Here is a 21,882-nt window from a genome sequence, read left to right on the forward strand (position 1 = left end):
TTGGATTTCTCTGCCGGCGTCTCCAAAGAACGGAGTCCGAGCAGGAAAGTGTCTTCAGTCGCCTCGGCGCAAGGACATATGGTACAAGAGAAGCGTCTTCAGTCGCCTCGGCGCAAGGACGCACACGGTACAAGGTACCCATTTATGTAATGCTTTTACATTATTCTATCTATTTTCGAATTTTTCTCTGCCGACGTCCCCAAAGAATGGAGTCCGAGCAGAGAAGTGTCTTCAGTCGCCTCGGCGCGAGGACACATGTTAAAGGTACCCATTTATGTTTCTACATTAATGTTTACATTACCTATTCTGTTCTCAGATTTTCTCTGCCGATGTCCTCAAGGAACGGACACCGAGCAGAGGAGCGTCTTCGATCGCCTCGGCGAAGGAGTGCTCGTGACACCAGCACATTATCATACAAAGTCCGGCGAATCCCCGTCACAAGCTGACGGGCATTCGACTTGTTCGTTAGAAACGAACGTGGTCCGCCCCGGCAACGCGAGGATTGAAAATAGGTAACTTCGCTGAAGTTTGAGTCCTGGTGACCGCCTTAGGGCTCGGTCAAGTCCTGGACTAGGCACCGAAAAACTCTCCAAGCCCGAATCCTTGGTATAAGCTCAAGCATTGCTATACCACTGGTTGAAGGACCGAGCAATGGAGCTCGGCAAGCCAAACTTAACTCAAACCCTGTGGCGGAAAAAGCTGAGGCCCTAGAGCCTATATCCTCGGAACCTAAAACGGATCCGAGCAGAAAAACTTGGACTACGACAGACGAGTTTCCAAAAAGAAATGCATATTCATTTCAAAAAGGCCCGTAGGCTTAAGTACAAAATTCGGGTTTGGCCCTTACAAGTATGGGAGGCCATCCCGACTTTACAAGAAATAACCAAAATTACATCAAAGGCTCGAGCTCGACCACCTCGGCCTCGGCCACCTCGGCCTCGGCAGTACCGGGACTGGTTGGCTCAGCACCCGGGACCTCTTCGGTGGCCTCGGCAGCAATGGGGGTAGCCTCGGAGGCGACCTCGGCAACTTCGGGGACGGCTTCGGCCGCCTCGGCCAGACCTCCCTGGTCGACTTCCAGAGTTTCTGCCTCCGCCTCCGCCCCCGGCCTTTCGACCCCTGCTCCCGATTTGAGCAGGTTTACATCGAAGTCCGGGAGAAGCCGCCGCAACTGGTTGCGGAAATCCCGGAAGCCTTGGATCAGCCCGTTCACGCCCTCCTCTGCCATGAGTTCGCAAAACTCCTCCGACTCGCGGAAGAGCTTCACTGCGTTTTGGGCGTTCTCCCGGGCCTCTATCTCCCGGGCCTCGTGGTACGCGGCTCTCCGCTCGAGGCCCCTCAGCTCCTGTTCGAGCTCCGAATGTCGGAGGCGGGCATCCCCCACCTCCTGCTCGCGGGAGGCCAACGCCTGCTCGGCTTTGGCCAATCGAGCCTCTGCGGCGCGCAGCTCGGACCTCGCCAATGCGTGCGCGCCCTTCTCTTCATCGAGCTCAGCGGTCAGAGCTCGAATCTTTTCATCAAATGCTCCGACTTTCCCTTGGAGCACCTGCTGTTCAGCCTCAGAGGCCTGGTATTTCTCCTCGGAGGCCAGGTACTTCGCCTCGGCGGCCATGTACCTCTTCTGGGCCTCCTCGTAGCTGCGCTGGCACCTCCGGGCTTTCTCCCGGTACTCTTGAACCAGGTGCATCAGCATCTCCGTCTCGTGCAAGTGCTGTAAAAGAGAGACGTAAGGCGCCACGAGTAAAAAATCTCTACAAATCACATAAGAGGAAAATTTTACTCACCCGGACGGTATTGCAGCGGGTAATGTCCATGAAAGCGTTGTAGCTCATGGACTGCATCATGGCCCGGTCAGCCGGGAGCAGCGCGAGCCGAAATACCTCGCGCGCCACTTGTGGGTTTTCGAGGGCTGAGTCACCCTCGAACACTGACCAGGTGGGTGCATAGAGCACCAGTTCCTCCGAGCCTGATAGGCCCGGAAGGCCAGCATCGGCTGGCCTAGGCAGAGCCGACCCCGGGGCTCCCTGACTGCTCCCCGCCGCGGAGCTAGGGGGCTGGGGTCGGATGAGCGGCCGATCTGACCGCCGCACAACTATAGCGGGGTGTGCAAGCACGAGACCCGCTGAACTCCTCCCCTGGTCGGCAACTGGAGCGTCCTGCCGACCAGGGACCTGCGCCAAGGGCGCCGGGCATAGGGGCGCCATCGGGGCTCTGGAGCCCGAGCCCCCGGAGCCCGCGCCCTCTCTCCAATCAGCCTCAGGGCGCGCGGGCTGAGAAGGACCCGCCTCGGAGTCAGCGGGGCGAGAAGGCCCCGCCTCGGGATGCGCAGGGCGAGAAGGCCCCGCCTCGGGATGCGCAGGGCGAGAAGGCCCCGCCTCGGGATGCGCGGGGCGGGAAGGACCCGCCTCGGCCACCACTGCCGCCGAGGGAGTCGAGGTTGCCAAGACCTTCTGCTTCTTTCTCGACTCGGTGGGCTCTCCTGAGAGCTCGGCCGCTCTCTTCTGGAAGCGAGCATAAAGAACTTCGCTCTTCGTCACCATCTTTGCGATGTCTGCAAAGACGAACAAAATTAGAACATTAGAACAATTAAGGAAATAAAAGGTTGCTGTAACTATCCTTACCCTGAGGACGTGCCGAGCTCAGGCCCACGTTCATCAGAGCGTCCTCGCTAATGAGGCCGTTCAGCAAAATCCCGTCCCCAAGGCTGCGGATGGTGTCGAGGATCTCCTGCTCACGCGGAGAAAGCTGGGGGGGCCTGTTGATGGACTTAAGCTGGGCCGGCCTCCACCTGGGGTCAAACCTCCAGGACCGTTCAGAGCCCAGGAAGAAGAATTTCTCCTTCCAACCATGAATGGATGAGGGGGCACCATGGAAGAGTGGCCGACCCGCCCGAAGGGCGATGTAGAGCCACTCCCCGTCTTCCGGATTCGACTTAAAAATAAAAAGTCGCCGGAAGACGTTGACAGAGGTAGGAATCCCCTGCAGTAAACACAGTGACAGGAAGCCCATCACTGTCCTCCAAGCGTTCGGAGTAAGTTGCGCCGGAACCAACTGACATACCGCCAGCAACTCATTCACGAAGCTGTGAAGAGGAAACCGGAGGCCGGCCCAGAGTGACTCCGAGTGCACTCCGATCCGGCCCACCGGAGGATCGGTTATCCGATCCCTTCGCCTGGCGGGTTCCAAACGGAACCCGTGAAGAGGGAAAAACCACTCTTCGGTCATCTCGACCTCCAGAACACTCATGGTGGACACTACTTCACTAGGCAAAGAACCCATTGCAAGAGAGAGAAGTCAAAAAGAAGGGGGACCTGGGGAAGATGCCGGAGAAAAGGGACTTCGGTCTGAGGAAGACTGGAAGAATAGGAAGCTGGAAGCAGAAAGCAATAGAAAGAGGACAGGGGGCCGGGGGAGAGTTTATATAGACCTCCCCAATGGCCCGAATCAGCGAAGAAAACACTGCGTCCCGGTTAGATGATAACACGTGTCGGCCTAAAAGACAGAACGACGCATTTAATTAGGGCTAGCGCTTCGAACATCGAAGCGCCCCATCAGATCGTGCGGAAAGGCGTCCGCAATCGAAGATCGTGCGGCCCCATCATGAGCCCACGACGCGAGGACGCTTCGCAAAAAGTGTCCCAATAATGAGGCTTTTCGGGAAAGAAGAGACGCCGCCTATTAAAGGCACCTCGAAGCTTCCGATAATTCAAAACGCGCAGTAAATCGAAATTTTCGGAATTCGTAATGACCCAACTAAAGCTACTTCCCGCGCTCCAGCTGGTAGCCAACTAGAACTCGGAAGTCGGAGGGTAGTGTTGGGGGAAAAACCCCAAGTCATACATCCACGGAGGCGCTCGGCCAAAGAGCGCTGACCGGAAAGCTGCTCGGCCAAGGAGTGCCGACCAGAGAGCTGCTCGGTCAGAGAGTGCCGACCAGAGAGCTGCTCGGTCAGAGAGTGCCGACCAGAGAACTGCTCGGCCAAAGGGTGCCGACCAGGGAGGTGCTCGGCCAAGGGGTGCCGACCAGAGAGAGCGCCAAGAAGAGGCGCCCAGCCAAAATAATCAAAGTAGGGATGCTCGGCTAAAGAGAGCCGACCAGGGGGCAAAAAGCGCCGAATAGAGGCGCTCTGCTAGAAGGTGCTCGCCTAAAGAGCGCCGACCAGGAGTACTCAAAGCGGCCCCGCCATAGGGCGCCCCATTGGGCGACCAGCTCGGCTCGGCACCCCTGCCGAGCCGATGCCTTAATGTTTAACCTCCGCCTAAAGTCCAAGTGACTTGACAACTCTTACAGCTTGTAACCTGCCGTTATCTCCAAGCCATCAAGGCATAAGATCTTCGCAGGCATTCGCCACGACCTGCCATTAATGCATGAGACTCCCTCAAGTCTCCGATGCACTCAGTCATTTAATGAACACGGCCCAAGACGATCTCCGGATCACTGAACCATCAGAGCGTATGGCTCTACCTGACCGCCGGTTCATTCGGTAATAAATGCACTTACCATCCACGGACCCCAGGCCCACCACGGCCGGTGGTTCAACAACTCCAACAGGTCCGATCGACCGTGACAACTCCCTGGTTCCGGTCTGATCCAGTCCCGTTCTCCACTACGCCATTAATGGGCTAAATCGTGCCCAATTATCACAGAACAGGACAAACCTCCTGTCACCTCCCAGGTAACCAAATCCTTTTATAAAAGGAAGCCTGGGGGGGAAGAGGAAGGGGACGGACTCGGGGGGGACTCTCAGGACTCTCGAGACTGGACTCTGAGAAACCCCTAACAAAAACTCCCCGGACTGAACCCTCCGGGACGGGGTGGGAGGAAGCACAGACACAATTGATGACATCATCCCTTTCATCTTCTTGATCTTATCCAAATATCCTCTGTGTCTTCTCCACATACTCTCCTCCCCGCTCTTTCCACATACTTGCCCCCTCTGACTTAGGCATCGGAGGGCCGGCGCCGGAGAGCCCGGCCACTGGCTTTTTTGTAGGACAGGACAGGACTGGACGCACCACCCCTCTTCGGACGCTCCCACGCCCCACGGTGGAGGACGCAGCCGGCCGGCGCACCGCCGTCCGCCTCCTGTAGCAGCGGAGCTCCTCCTTCTCCGGCTTCGCGGTGGCCCCCGGGTCCAATTTCCAACAACAATATCCAAATCACTCCATCTTTCTAGATTATGCTTTACTTATAGATGGATAATTTGGTAAATCAATTCTCCTAAGAATAACTCTATGAATTCTCTATATGCTTGACTGAGAGTTTTTATCCATGGCATTATTGTTCATTGATCATAGATATGAAAATGTGTACTTGGTATATCTTTGAATATATGCATTATAAATACTATGATCAAAGAATTCTTTTTGGCATATAAAATTAACTTATGCTAGTATGGACCTAATCTCAAAAGATCTTGTCATTGGTTTACTTAGATTATCTTCTGCAAGGTCAAAGTTTGCTATGCATGTTAACTAAGAAAACAAACAAGAATCAATTTCTAAATCTAAAGATGTTGTTTCCATCACTAAGTTTTCACAAGCTTACATTGGATTTGTTCTTGGCAAGTAAAATTAAAGTATTTTCTGCATTTGCTAAATCTTGTGAAAGGGATCAAATGAAAAAAGATTTGCAAACTATGAAAGTAAAAGAAGTATCATGGCATAGTCTTGAAAACCAATTTTTTTTTAAGTTGTGCACAGAAAATAATATTGAATACAATTGTTTCTGCACCAAGAACACCATAAGTAAAATAGGATTAATAGAATCCTTGAAGAAATGAAAAAGGCAATGATGTATGATCGTCATCTACTTAAATGATTTTTTTTTACAAAGCTATCATCATTGCTTGTCATATATATGGTTTCTATTAGATCTATTTTTGATGAAAACTCCATTTGATCTTCTGAAAAATAGAAAATGATCTGTTGCATATCTTTCATATTTTTCAGTAGTATATATTATGCTTGATATGGTTTCTTGAAAACAATGCCAAATCTGATAAAGATATTTCTATCTTTGGATATCATTCATCAAGCAATGCATATAGAACATTCATGAAAAGATTCTAGTTGTAGAAATATGAACTCATTTTATTCTTTATGAGACTAATGATTTATTATCAAGATACTAAAATTAAATTATATATGTATATGGTTAATCTTTTACATATAACAATCTGAAAACTTGCTAATAATTAGAACCAAATTGAGTTTTTCAGAAATACACTTAATGAAGTAAAATTGATGATTACTAAAAGACTAAATTAAGAAAAGATGAAATAGATCTTGATGAAATTCTTGCATGATTAGAAGTAAAGATCACCATTATCATTTGCTTGCTTTATGAGCTTTATATTCTATCAAATGAATGTGTAGAATGCACTCCTAGGTGCTTATTTTATTAAAGAAGATATATGTTAAATAACCACCATATTTGAAAACACTCATTACAAATATGATAAAGCAATATATGATTTGGAACAAGCATCAAAAGCATGATATAAAAGTTTGAGTAACTTTTTGATAGCAAGTAATAGTGATAAATCTATGCATCAAAAAGAAGAATTTGTGATATCTTATTTGCTCAAAGTATACATTGATGATATCACTTTTTGGTTCTACAAACGAGGATTTATATGAAGATTTTACTAAGCTCATGCAAGGTGAGTTTGAAAAATGTATGATGAATGAATTAACATCTTCTCTCAAACTCCAAATTAAGAGAAACAAGAAAGAGGATCTTCATTGACCAAAGTTAGTCCACAAGAAAACTCTTATAGAAGATTGGCATGAAGAAGGTATTCTATGACCTCATCTTGTAGAATTTGAAAAGAATGAGCAAGGTAGATCTATTGTTTTTAAAGCTGTATTGAAGCATGATAGAATACTTATTTTATCATACAGCTAGTAGACCAGATTGTATGCTCATTATGTGCAAGATTTCAATCTAACTCTAATGAATCATAATTTATTGATAACAAATAAATCATAATCTGAATTTTGATAGAAACAACTGTTTAAGATAAGTTGATTAAAACTTAGCTAGCGTGTCTTATTGATAATTATCTTAAGCAAATAAAATTTAAACTAAATTGATTTTGAAAATAAGAAATTGATTTGACCTTGATAAATCTTCATATTGCCTCACATGCTTGTCCTTGAACCATCTTGGTTAATGAAACTATCTCTTTAGTTCAAGTGATATGTGCTTGCTTATACTTAGGCAATCTCTTGAGTAAAGTGACTCAACATTCAACTAGTGTCATATCTTGTATTGAGTCATCTAGTTAAAAATATGGTAGATGAATGTTTTGTATCTTGAAGAAACTAATGACTTTCTTTCAAGAAAGAAAAGGAGTTTGCAGGATCCTTGAGCAAGAAAATGGAAGATTTCAACTTGAAGGACACCTCCATAAAAGGTACAATAAACATTCACATGCAAACAAGAGAGAGGACTTTCTTTAGCCAAAAGGTTACACATAAGAAATCTAGTAGGTATTTGACTTGAAGAATGCAGAATGATTCGGTAATTTTAGATACCTCTCTCATAAATTAGCTGAGCAAAGTCATTAACTTAAATCTTACTATGGCATGATTAAAGTCTTTAATTATTAATTTCTTGATATCATGTCTATATATGTATTGATTGACTTGTGCTTTTAGAAATTGTTTCATGGTTTGCCCAAACTAAAATATATCTTTACCTATGTCATAACCATGAACTACACAAGTTTATACTTAGAATTTTGATTTAAAATGACTTGTGAGAAGCTATGAATTCTTGAGCATAATGAAAATGTGTTCGCATGATATACCTCTATATGATACATTTGATTATTTCTTTATTCTGCTCTTTCAAGAAAATTACTTGAGAATAACAAAAAGAAAGAGAGATAAAGGAGAGATAATGGATATTATTCAAGAGAAGTAAAATCTAAGTAAAGGCAAATACTCCAATCTTAAGAAAAAGCAAAACAAGCGTAATATATTCACCACATTTGTAAGACTTGTGTGAGCATTCTTTTGGAAGGATAAAATCCGTAATGAATTATACTTAAATAGAGGGAGAGTTTAAAGTAAATATTTTAACCTTTCTATATTGCTCATCATAGGGATGGTGCCAATGGGGAGGCTAGTGGTAGTACCCGGCACTATTTGACCCAACTATTCGGTGTAGGGCATATTAGGGACGGCACAAGAGGGAGGCTAGTGGTAGTACCTCGTGCCCCTTCCAACTCCACCAGATAGGGAGCAAATAGAGTATAGAGCATAAGAAAGTAAAAATGAATGACAAAGTAAATGAAAGTATATAAGAAGAATCAAGTCAAGCTTTAATCACTTGAAAACACATTTCAAGGATGAAATCAGTGCAAAATTATATTTAAATAGGGGAAGTTTATTTGAAAAGAATTGATTTTGATCCTTGACATTCTTTTTCTTATTATTTTAATGCATGACTTAACACATAATATATTTTGCATGTGGCATGATGTCTTGAATTATGAGTTCTCAATATTTTGTAATGCTCCATGCTTGGATAATTTGATTGAATGTTTGAAATACTATATGAAGTTATTTTATGGTATTATTGAAAAGAAATTTTAAATTTGTCGTTCACAATCATCTTTGAAATCTGAAAGTTGAATAAATTTGTAAAAAGGAGAAGAGAAGTATATCTCTAATTAGGCAAAATGAATTGATTTTGTTTTATCTTTCAACTTGCCTAACCTTGGTATATAATGTTCTAATTCATACCAAAACTCAACATAAATACAAATATTCTGAATATGCTCTTATATGTTTGAAATATGTGTTTTCAATAGTAATGATTTAAGATGAGCTACAATGTGGAAGATACATATCTCAAATTATGATTTTGAAAGCCTCTATTGAAAATCTTTATAAAATTCAGAATCTGATTTTGTATAAAAGCTTAAACTCAATATGATTTATAGATAAAAACTACAGTTTAAGAAAAATAGAGAAATTCTGATGCCTTGATTGTTTGCCCCGATACGCATCTGAAACATATCATTTCTTGTCATTAAAGTGTACTAATATTGGTCCAAATGATGTGTCTTTCGATGATCTTGATTGCAAACAAAAAAAAAATTCTTAAATATATGATTTTATTTTGATATTAAAAGATTTATTGTGCTTCATGTATACATTGCTTTGAGCTCTATAAATATATATACCTCAATGGTAATCTATATGTTTTTCTCTCCTACATTCTTAAAGACTTCCATCAGAATATATATAGAGTGAATGATCTTAAAGCTAGAAATATTTCAGCTCACTCAAACGATTCTAAAAGAAAGAAAATGTAAATGCTTTTGAAAGAAACTGAGCTTCAAATGAATCATTTTCTGATTAATATTTCTATACATTTTCTCTAAGATTAAGAGAAAGCATAACTTGTTCTTGAAGGATTAGAAAGAGTAATTGCTACAAATTTTGAATAACACTAGATTACTCTACATTCTCGATATCATAGAAAAGAATGATTAAAGAAGAATGCATCTTTTGAGGGGGAGCTTTAGATATTCAGTTTCTCATACCTTGATTTTTATGGATTGATTTTGATGAACCTCCTTATATTGCAAGACTTGCTTTAATTATATAATAAGTTTATACCTTGTGATGAGTTCTATAAAGGTTATCTTATCTCAAACATTGAGTCTTATGAAAATAAGCTGAAACTTATAGAAAATATATTTTTTTTTGAGATTGACAATTTTATTGAACATTATCTTCAAATTTTAAACTCTTAAATGGAATGATCAATTGAGGGGGAGAAAGAAAATCTCAGAAGGAGAGATCTTATGGAACTTAATCGCATAAATCTATAACTAAAGGAGAGAGAAAGCATACTAAATGAAAAGTGATCCTAATGCTCTCCAATATGTATCATCTAAAATTTAAATCTGAAAATCTTTATGATACACCTTGAGGCTTATTATTTGGTTAATATATCTTATGCATAAATCATGAACCAAATTGCAATTCAAACAGTTGATCTTAAGAGCCTCTAACTTAATGAAAAAGGGGGAGAATAATGTGTTGAATCTTCTTGAGTATCTCTTAGAAAACCAATTTTTGGAATTTACTGATGAGTTCTTATTGGCTTGTTCTCTAGAACTTCAATTTTTATGCCAATTCATTATTATATGTACCAAAATGTGTTTCCTTTTTAAAGGATTAAAGTCTTTATAAGAACCTTCAAAGCTTTGATTTTATGTATGCTCTAAGATATATCATAAATTGCATGAATTCATGTTTTTGGCATTTATGCCACAATATTTTTACACCATAAAAGAACTTTGCAATCATACTTAATATACTGCTCTTATACTCTGAAAATTAGTTAAATTGCTCTCATGTTGATAAAATACTTAATATATTGGGCAAAAGATCTTAAATGAACAAGCTTTCATACTTATTATTGAAGAGAGGTTAGATTTCCATTCGTGCTTTCCTTGAATATCATTTGTGGTACTTCTTGAATTAACTTAAGAAAGATTCCATCTACACTTGAGTTGAAAACTATCCTTGGAATCACATTAGATGTGCTCTCATCATAATTTGCTCTGAAATTATCCGAAATGGCTCTGATCTATGCTCATTTATCTTTTTCTAACATTATTGCCTTGAGCATTCTTATCTTTATGCTTAATGTTTCACTATCTTTTTGATGTTGTCAAAAAGGAGGAGAAATATCTGAGTATATGCTCATAATGCTTTATGTGTTGCATTTACTCCAAGTTTTGTCAAAAAGGGGGAGTAGAACCAATATGGAATGCAAAATGCAAAATTTAAACTCATACTTGAAATTTTAATTAGAATCAACAAAATGAAAAGATAAAATTGAAGAATATTGGCTTTAAGACAATTGTCCTTCTGGAAAAGAAAGGGGGAGTCAAAAGTATTTGGTTTTTAATTGTTGTTAGCATCAATATTTCATTAATTTACATCTTAACTTGGTTCAAATTCAGTTGATATGCTAAAATTGCTCAAGAGCTACTAAGATCAATACTTATGCATAAGGATAGAACTGAAAGTTGACTATTTTGAATTATGCACACTGTATCTAGCTCTAACCAAAACACAATACTTGTACATCTGATCAAATACTGTGTATATGTTTAAATTTCGAATTTTGCATATACTCAGTATTTTGTCATCATCAAAAAGGGGGAGATTGTTGACCCCCTAATGGATTTTGATGAACACAAAATACTAGAGTATAATTTTCTTTATCTTAACAATTTATTTGAGGATTTCAGGTGTTTAATTAAGAATATTGTTAAGAAATGTCTAGGCAAGTTTTCATATTTTTCAAGGATTTATTGAAGAATTTTTGAGATGAAGAAAACAGATCAGGGACAGCCGAGACGTTTCCGATTTGTCACAGAAACGTCTCTGGCACGAACAGGAAGAATTGGCACGTCTGGAGACGTCCCCGGTACCTGGCGAGGCATCTCGCAGGGTCGGAGTCGACTCCTGACTCTGCGGAGTCGACTCTCTCAGAGGCGGCAGAAAGACCAATTTCAAGGGATGCGCGCGAGTCGTCTCCGAAGGACGCGGAGTCGTCCCCACGCATAAAAAGCAAACTTCCCGAGACGTCCCCAGAAAGCGCGGAGTCGACTCTCTCAGGGAATTCCAGAGGACTTGTTTTTCGGTGATAAAACTGCGGAGTCGTCCCCGACGTCGCGGAGTCGTCCCCATGCAAAAAGCGCAAACATCCCGAGACGTCCCCGTAAAGTGCCGAGTCGACTCCAAACAACGTCAAAAGAAATTTTATACAGCCGAGACGTCTCGCGTTCAAGCGGAGACGTCTCCGGAGCGCCTGGAACGCGACTAACACACTTTTACAGGTTTGTTTGAATTTCAAACGGTCATATTTTTGTGTCTAACGGATCTATTGCTTTTTGGGCTATAAAAGGGAGCTTTTAAGTGCCTTCAAACAACTTCTCACCAACCAAACACAAGATCATTCAAGAGAGAAGAAAGAGAAAGAGGTTCAAGGGAGTTAGTGCTTTCAAGAGGAGAAATCAAGTGCATTCAAGCTTTTCCATCTGATTTCGTGCTCATCTACTCACTCCCACTTAGCAATCAAAGCTCGCATTCAAGCCAACGTGATCCACATCGGAAGAACCACCATCATCCACGCTTTCCAACGGCAAAAAGGGTTCTTCCGATTTTATTGTTTCTCATTGTTATATTTGCTTCTTAAGAGCTTTCAAATCTTTTGTAAAACGTATGAATATTTAGCTTGTTTCAGTCAAGGGACTTGGAACAAGGGATAGGCGTCCCAAGCCTAAGTTAAAATTGGGGGATTGTAGGGTTTGTTTTTAGCCCGGGGTAAAACAACGAGTTGGGTAGTTCACTCGAAAAACTACCGGATTGTAGGGTTCGTTGTTAGCCCGGTGTAAAACAACGAGTTGGGTAGTGCACTTGCAAAACTACCGGACTGTAATCTGGAGGATTATAGTGAAATTCCCAAGAGGTCTTGGGGAGTGGATGTAGGTGCTGGGGTGCACTGAACCACTATATGTTTGTTGTGTTTGTGATGCTTTTTGTCATTGTCTAACTTGCTCACTTACTTACTTAGATAAATTGCTTGCTTAACTCTTATCCGCACATCCTTTAGTTGCAAGCATATTCAATTTACTTAATCAAGTCTCATTCAATAAATCAAACTGTTGCTAAGTTTAAATTCCACTGTGCATCTATACAACTTAGCATAATTAATTGAAAAGTGTTAGAAGTAGCCTAAAAGTTTTAAAAGACCCAATTCACCCCCCCTCTTGGGTTGTATCTACTGGGCAACATAGAGTCTTTAATAAAAGAACCCTAGTTATAGAAGAATCCATACATGTTGTCTTCGATGATTCTAGTGATATCTCTTCTAGTAAGAGAGTTAATTTTGATGATGATACGGAAATTCTTGAAGAAAAGATTGACGAGATGACATTACAAGATAACAGTCCAAAATTAATTGAAGATGCATCATCAAGCCAAGAGACTATAGTAGATCATGGGCTAACCAAAGCTTGGAGGTATGCTCACGGGCATCCTAAGGAATTAATTCTAGATGATCCGTCTCAACCTATTAGGACTAGAGCATCCCTTAGGAACTTAAACAATCATCTAGCTTTCGTTTCACATTTTGAGCCTAAACGCATAGAAGAAGCTGAAAAAGATGTAAATTGGATAAATGCAATGCAAGAAGAATTAAACCAATTTACTAGAAACAAAGTATGGAATCTAGTTGAAAGATCTTCTGAATATCCAATTATAGGTACCAAATGGATTTATAAAAATAAACTTGATGAAAATGGAATCGTCATAAGGAATAAGGCTAGACTAGTAGCAAAGGGCTATAATCAAGAAGAAGGTATAGATTTTGATGAAACCTTTGCTCCTGTAGCTAGACTTGAGGCTATTAGATTATTATTAGCATATGCATGCTCTAAGGACTTCAAACTATTTCAAATGGATGTAAAAAGTGCATTTTTAAATGGGTATATTAATGAGGAGGTATATGTAGAACAACCTCCTGGTTTTGAAAATTTTCAATACCCTAATCATGTATATAAATTGAACAAAGCACTTTATGGTTTGAAACAAGCACCTAGAGCATGGTATGAGAGGCTTAGCAAATTCCTATTAGAACATGAGTTCTCTAGGGGTAATGTAGATACAACACTATTTCTGAAAAAGCAAAATAAAGATATGTTATTAGTGCAGATTTACGTTGATGATATTATTTTCGGTGCTACTAACAATCGCCTCTGCGAAGAATTTGCTGATTTGATGCAGAGTGAATTTGAGATGAGCATGATGGGAGAGCTGAACTACTTCCTCGGGCTTCAAATCAAACAGTCCGAAGGAGGCATCTTCATCAATCAAGCCAAATATATCAAGGAGATACTTAAAAAGTTTGATATGGAGGGGAACAAGTCAATCAGCACCCCCATGAGCTCTTCATGCAAATTAGACCAAGATGAATCAGGTAAATCTGTAGATCAGAAAACTATATAGAGGTATGATAGGATCTTTATTGTATCTTACTGCAAGTAGACCTGATATCATGTTTAGTGTTTGCATGTGTGCTAGATATCAGTCTAATCCTAAGGAATCACATTTAATTGCAGTTAAGAGAATCTTTAAATACCTAATAGGAACTAAGAATATAGGTTTATGGTATTCTAAAGAATCTAGCCTGATCTTAATAGGATATACAGATTCAGACTTTGCTGGATGTAAACTTGATAGAAAAAGCACCAGTGGGTCATGTCAATTCCTAGGAGAAAACTTAATATCATGGTTTAGCAAAAAACAAAACTCGGTTGCATTATCTACTGCTGAAGCTGAATATGTTGCAGCCGGGAGTTGTTGTGCTCAAATCTTGTGGATCAAACAACAATTAGAAGATTATGGCATTAAACAAGATAAAATACCCATTAATTGTGATAATACAAGTGCCATTAATCTAACTAAAAATCCAATTCAGCATTCAAGAACTAAACATATTGAGATAAGACATCACTTCATAAGAGATCATGTACTGAATGGTGATGTGACACTACAATTTGTTTGCACTGATGATCAATTAGCTGACATTTTTACAAAATCCCTAAGTGAAGAGAGATTTAGTGTGCTTAGGAGGGGATTAGGAGTGATTGATCCATCCTAGTGGTATTTTCCACTAGTTCATTGATTTTGATGATTAGATCATGGTTAATTTAGAGTTTCTTTACAATGATCATCAAATCAGATCATAACTTAGTGATTTTCCCTCATTCGGCACGAACATAGCATGATTTTTAGGTGCGTACCAGAGTTCGAGAAGACTCGAGCAAGTTTCAGAGTCGGCTCGTAAAGGGGAGTCGACTCGCACATTTACGGGAGTCGACTCGAGAACGATGGCAGCAGAGGGGGAGTCGACTCGCATACAGTCGGGAGTCGACTCGAGGTAAACAGGCGCATAAGGAGAGTTGACTCGCGCATATTTTGGAGTCGACTCGAGGTCGAGTCGACTCGCGACTCAGTGGAGTCGACTCGCAGTCGGGATCCGACTTTTTAACCCTAACTCCATCGTTTAGAAAACACATCTTTTCACCGCCGCCACTGTTCAAACCCTAGAGTCGACTCCTAGAACGTCTCCGGCCGCCTCTAGGTCCTTTTTCCGTCGATTTTTCATCGTCCATTAGGTTTTCATCCCGTTCTAGGTCAACCATGCCTCGCAAAACCACTGTCCCAAGCCGGAAGAGGCCCCATTCCGCGACCGGTGCCGAGCGGCGTTCCAAGGTCCGGAACGACCCCGTGAGGCCACAACCTCCGGCTCGTTCCCCGCCGAGGGCCGTTCCCTCGAGGCCGTGTGCCGGGAAGGCGGTCTCCACCGGAGATACGTCGATTTCGACTATCTCTCTCGGGAGGGCTTTACGATAGGAGAGAGGTTGCGAGTCCAGAGACTAGAGTATTTCCTTACCCTAGATCTCCCCACATACCCTGGCCTAGTTAGAGAGTTTTATGGTACCGTCCATAGGGGAGATGGGGGTATAGAGGGCACGGTAGCCGGTGTCCTTTGTTCGTCTCGGAGGATATCATTGCCCAAATCCTCCACCTTCCACAAGTAGGGGTGGCTCCCACACACCCCGAGGATAGGACTGAGGCCCTTACGGCCATTCTAGGTTGTCCACCTCAGTCCCCCTTAGTTGAGGTATCCGCTAGCTCACTTCCAGTTGAGGTGCGGATCCTCCTGAGCATCCTGTCTAGGTCCCTCTTCCCGAAGACTGGCCGCTTCGATTTTGTTTCTGAGAGGGACCTCGCCCTTATGTTCTATATTCTCCAGGGACATCCCAGTCAACTTCCCAAAACTTATTTATAGATATCTATGTGAGCCACTAGATAGACCTAGGCTCACCCTCCCCTACGGCATGATGTTCACCCTGTTGTTTAGGGAGGCCGAGATCCCTATTCCTGAGGGGGAACCCTCTCGTGAATTGCGATGGACAGATCGCACGCGAGCGGGAACCCTGCACAGGATGGGCTTTCGGAAGGTAGAGGGGACATGGGTTAGGAAGTCTTCTACCTCCACACATACCACCAGACATTCTCCTAGTCCAGACCCTGATTCTGATTATCCCACTCAGCCTTCCACTCCAGTACCCTCCACCTCAGCCGGACCCTCCTCCTCAGCTCCACCTACTCAGCCCATGGAGGTCCAGATCGCTCCTGAGCAGCTCCGAGAGTTGCGGCAGGAGATAGTTAGAGATCTCCGGGACGACCTACTTAGGGAGCTCCGGGGTTCAGTGCCTGCTCCTTCTCCTGCACCTTCTTCAGCGTTGGTCCCTTCCCTGTCCGCCGTGGCTGAGATGACGGCCCATGTGCGGGAAGAGATCGACAATGTAAGGTTCCTGGTCCAAGCCCAGTTCCATAGCATGAGCGAAGTCTCGAGCACCACTCGGAAGATGCGCGATAACGTCCGACAGGATATGGGCACCACTACCCAGGGGGCCGAGCGCTTGGCGAATGTGCTCATCGACAAGCTGGACACACTTCAGAAGTCGGTGACCGAGCTCGATACGACACATAGCAGGGCCACCTCGGCCATTATCCGACAGCTCGAGCACGTCACCAATGCAGTCACACTACTTGCAGAGCGCATGCCTCGGGGACCCGCATCCTCCTCGAGGAAGCCTTAGATCATTTTGTGTTATTTTGACATGTATTTTTTTTTTGTTTTACTTATTGTATTCTAAAATGTCTTTACATACAAATCAATACAATGAGTAGACATATTCTCTTCAATTCTGTGCAATTTGATCTATGATTGATTGTGTGTTCTGCTTACCTCCTTTTGATACGATGACAAAAAGGGGGAGAAATACTTAATAGATATGTAAATGGAATCAACATAAAAAGAATCAAAATGAAATTTATTCTTTAGTGGATTTGGTACCTCGAGGCTCATTATCTCTCTGTTGGGGCTCCTAATGGAGTAATCTCCAGAATCTATTCAAGGGATATTCGGAGATTAGTTGAATCCAACTCAAGAACAAATTGACAGATTTTCCCTCTAAAAACCAAAAATTTCAGTCCAAAAACTTCAATGCATTAAAAGAAAATTCAGAGAACCAAAACAAAGATGAATGCATATGTTGAGGGGGAGAATCTGAATTTTCTTAAGAAAGCTAAATCATTAAATATATATAAGCCAAACAATTGATTGCATGATATGAAGGCTTATATAATTCCAAATGAAAGGGGGAGCTTTAACTCCAAAATTTATTGTTTCACACCTTTCAAGCTTGGATAAATTAAATAACCAGATACTTGAATTCATTTATGGATTTTATTTTCCTGTTTATTGAGCAATTCACTTTACATATACTCAATGTTTTGTCATCATCAAAAAGGGGGAGATTGTGGAGTGATTGATTAAAACCCTATTTGATTTTGATGAGCTCAAAGCATTTGAGTATATCTTTTGTTTACTAATGAATTCAATTGAGTGTTTCAATGAAAATCTTGTCTAAGTGTCTCTAGATTGGTTCAAGATAGTTTGGATAAGTTAAGAAGTCAGTTTGAACCAAAGTCTGAGACTCGAGTCGACTCCAGAATATTACGAGTCGACTCCAAGCGTATCAGAATCACTGGCACGGGCTCGAGTCGACTCCGGATCATTACGAGTCGACTCCGACTAAGAACAGACAGACGAACAGAAAGCATCAACTCAAAACCTGTCAGCGAGTCGACTCCTGAAGTGCGCGAGTCGACTCCGGAGTAATATGAGTCGACTCCAAAGAGTTACAGACAGAAAAGTCAGAGAGCGATATTCGACCCTGAGATTCGAGTCGACTCCTGTGGAACGCGAGTCGACTCCGATGGTTGACAGGTCGACTCCAAAGAAAGCGAGAGTCGACTCTCAGTGGTTCACAAGGCAAAAGTCAGAGAGCAGTTTTCGGACTCTGAGATTCGAGTCGACTCCCGCAATGCGCGAGTCGACTCCGAGACAGCGCGATCCCAAAAAGACAGAAGACCAAATTATTGTCTCTGAGAGCCGAGTCGACTCCCAGACAGCTCGAGTCGACTCCAAGGCAGAAGGGTATGTTTCGGAAACTGAGAGCCGAGTCGACTCCGGAACAGTCCGAGTCGACACCAAGACTGGACGAGGCGAATGACAGAAGATCGGGAGTTCGGGCTCTGAGTGCCGAGTCGACTCCCAGGACTGTCGAGTCGATTCGAGTGGGCCAAGTTGAAAATTAGCTCCATGGACTTCATGGGATGAGCCGACTCCGAGAATGCCAAGTCAGCTCCAGAAGTTGGCGAGTCGACTCCAGGTTAAGTCGAGTCGACTCCCAGTCCGAGGAGGTCACTTTAATTCAAATCCGGAACAGTTGCCGAGCCGACTCCAGAAAAGCATGAGTCGACTCCCGCTACAGCCGAGTCGACTCCAGATCGCGCGAGTCGACTCTGACCCCCAACGGACATATTGTCAGGTTGTGCAGAGTGTGCAGAACGGGCAGAAAAAGGTGTCTAACGGCTAGTTTCCGTGGAGGATGGGTTAAATAGCCACAGAGGACTGTAGCAAGGCAGAGAACTACCATTCCATTCAAAAAGATCAAGCATTCATTCTCTGCAAGTGGTTTTTTAACGAAAAGAGGGAAGAGCGCCATTAACTCCTTCCAACCACATCTTCCCAACATTGAAAGAGATCCCCTCCTGCCTTCAAGTCGTCCAGAATTTCAAGAGGAGACCCGAAGTTCAAGAAGCCCTTTCTCTTCTCCAACTTAAACGCGTTTGAGGGCTCTTAACTTTGCTTTTATTAATATTGCTGTATATTTGCTTTTGAGAAGCTCTGTTTTTCTGTTTGTCCTCATTATTAGCATATTGTCTTAGCTTGGTTCAATCGGGGGATTGAATCAAGGGTGTAGAGGTTGGTTGGTGAGCCTAGGTTAAAACCAACGTGTAAGGATTCGATTGTGATCCCGGAAAAACAATCGGGGTGGTTCTAGTCGGTGAGCCAGGAAAAACCGACCGAGTTCGTTGTGAGCTCGTAAAACAACAAATTTGGTTGTGAGCTTGTAAAACAACCGACTGTAATCCAGGGGGTTATAGTGAATTCCCAAGTGAGACTTGGGGAGTGGACGTAGGAGCAAGGGTTAGCTCCGAACCACTATAAAAATCTTGTGTTTGTGATTGTTTGTTCCTTTCTCTTACTCTCATCTCACTCACAGCACATAGCAACTAACTAATCATCTTGCTAAAGTCTTAATTAGTCTTCCACAAATATTTTAGTTGCAAATTATTTTAAAAACCCAATTTACCCCCCCTCTTGGGTTGTCTATCTGGGCAACAGTAGCCTTGCATGCTTGTATGGTCCGCCGTGCAGGTGTGCGGCATCTGTCGCGGTCCGAGCTCAAGGCATGACAAATATAGAGCCCATTTATTTTTTACGTCGTGCTCGGGTATGTCACTAGCCTGGCTCGAAGCCAAGCCCGAACAAGGCTCGAAACAAAGCCCAAATTTAGGCCCGAATCAATTTGTTTTTATATGTTGTTATTTAGAGAGAATAGTGAGGAAGTAAACGACAAATTAAAATGAGTTTAGCTGAGAATAATGTATCACGTATCATTTACTTGTATTATAGGAGAGAGCCTAATTTTTAACTAGTTAATTTTTTTGTGAAGCAATATTATGAAACGTTAAACTTCAATTTGTTCATGCTGGACCTATTTTTGGCCTAAAGGCTAATTTGGGCTGGCCCAATTAAATTCAGGCTAAGTTCGAGCTTGGGCTCGAGCCCGGATTATCCAAAAATTTTCGGGCTTAAGCCTAGCCCGAAGCCCCCCCAAAAAAATTGGGTCGGGTTCAGATAGAGGCATGACCTAGCCCCACCCACTTCCAGTCGTATGTGAGGGCTTTTGGAATAGATTTAACATGCGTCGGACCTAATGTGGGTCGGGTTGGATTTAAGGTCCAGGTTGGGTTGGGTTAAAGGTACATGTTGACCTTAACAAATCAAAGTTGGTTTGGCCACATATAATATTGGCACTCTAGCCTCGACTTAAGCTCATGTTTTGGACTAAGCCTAGTCCATGCAAGTATGGGCATGGATCCCAGCCCGAATTTATTGAGGCCCTATTTAGATCTAGGCCCGATCAGAATAGGCATGGGCCTAGCTCAAAGCCCAACATAAATTTTGCCCCACTCAATTCCATTTCCAGCCCTAACTAGTCCTCTCATTCTACATGGTAGGCCTATAATACCCAGGCCTTTTTTTAAGCCTGATGTTGAGCTGGGCCAGGTCTATTTGACTGTTAGTCGTTCGCACCCTTGTTATGGCCAATCACCACCAAAAACTAGGTAAGAACCCAGTATCCCTCGAGCCACCCTCTCTCTCTTCTTTTCAGACTCTTTAAAATCTTGATTTTGGCCGGTGATCACCGAATTTTGGCCGAAAAGGGCAAAGCCCTTGTTTCCCCTATTTTGACCAGTTGACCTTTGTTTTCCTCGTCATTGGCGGGTTTCGCCATCAGCACTTGACACCGGAGTTTCCTCCTGATCCTCCACGATAAATTACGATCATGATCGGTGATCCAGTCACCGGGTTTGCCCTATTTCATGATTTGAGGGGTTGAAACTCCTATTTTTGATTGTCTTTGGCACCGCTGGTTGCCGGCCACCTGTTGGCCTATGTAGTTCCCTGACTCAGGGCACCATCTGTAGCCATTCTCTCGTTTATACACATAATCATAACCACTATTGGGTGATGAAACACGTTGTCTTAGAGTCATAATAAAGTCTATAAGTGTCACTATTTAGGTAGAACGACCAAGTGGATGGAGTATTTTCTATGAGGAGAATTGGATCATTGAGAGCACTAAAAATTGTTCACAACTATGGGTAAGTTTGTGTATCACATTCATATAGCTGCCGTTGTGTGAAGTGTCCAATAGCAGATTATAGTGGCTATTTTCTGCATAGCCATTATAATAGTTGGCCCTACACCGGCATGGTGTGTTTTTTATACTAAATGGTCAATGCTACGAGACCATCTCTTGAAAAATCACCATCTTAATTGGATAAAAGCCTCTCTTCGAGCTCATAAGTTTATCCAAGTGGCGGCCCCTAAGAGATCTTTGATAGCAAGGGAAATTTGTGGCTCTCTCTCTCTTTGCGGTCCCATATCTTCTCAAGTGAAATTCTTCTCCCGGTAACCATCACCTTCTATTTCCTTAAGGTTAATTTTGTTGGCAGCATGAATGATAGGGAAGCTTATGTTGGAGTAGGTTTCATCATCAGGCATCATAGCAATGAAAAATTTATGTCTTACCAAAAAAATAATTGTTGGAGTTGGAGATATTGTTCTTGTATGCACACATGCAAGTGATCCTTGACCTAAGAGCATGACTACACGTTGTAATTTTGATTCCATAAATTTGTAACCAAACCTTTGTATGGACAATAATACCCTGGACTCTATCCTTGATAGGGAGCATTGTAATTTATTGTTCCTTATGAAGGATTATTCCAACAAGGAATCTATTTACTAAATTTTTATTCATATCAGAATAAAGACATATCAGAAATGACAATCCTGGTACTAGATAGTATTTTAGTCAAAGCAATTTTCTATACTATAATTATTATTTATTTTGATTATAATAAAATATTATTCAAAATTGGTTTTATGAGTGCATCAATTTTCTATAGTGTCCACACATGATCTAGAATTTTAATGGGCCATGAGATATTTTGGCTATGGGTTTAACAATGATTTTCCCCAGTGGTCAATAAAGGACAAGTGGAGGTACTGAATTGCAAGAACAATGTATTAAGGAAGACTTCTCTGTCCACTTTATCGATC

This window comes from Phoenix dactylifera, unplaced genomic scaffold (genome assembly GCF_009389715.1).
Source record: "Phoenix dactylifera cultivar Barhee BC4 unplaced genomic scaffold, palm_55x_up_171113_PBpolish2nd_filt_p 000807F, whole genome shotgun sequence".
Lineage (NCBI taxonomy): Eukaryota > Viridiplantae > Streptophyta > Magnoliopsida > Arecales > Arecaceae > Phoenix > Phoenix dactylifera.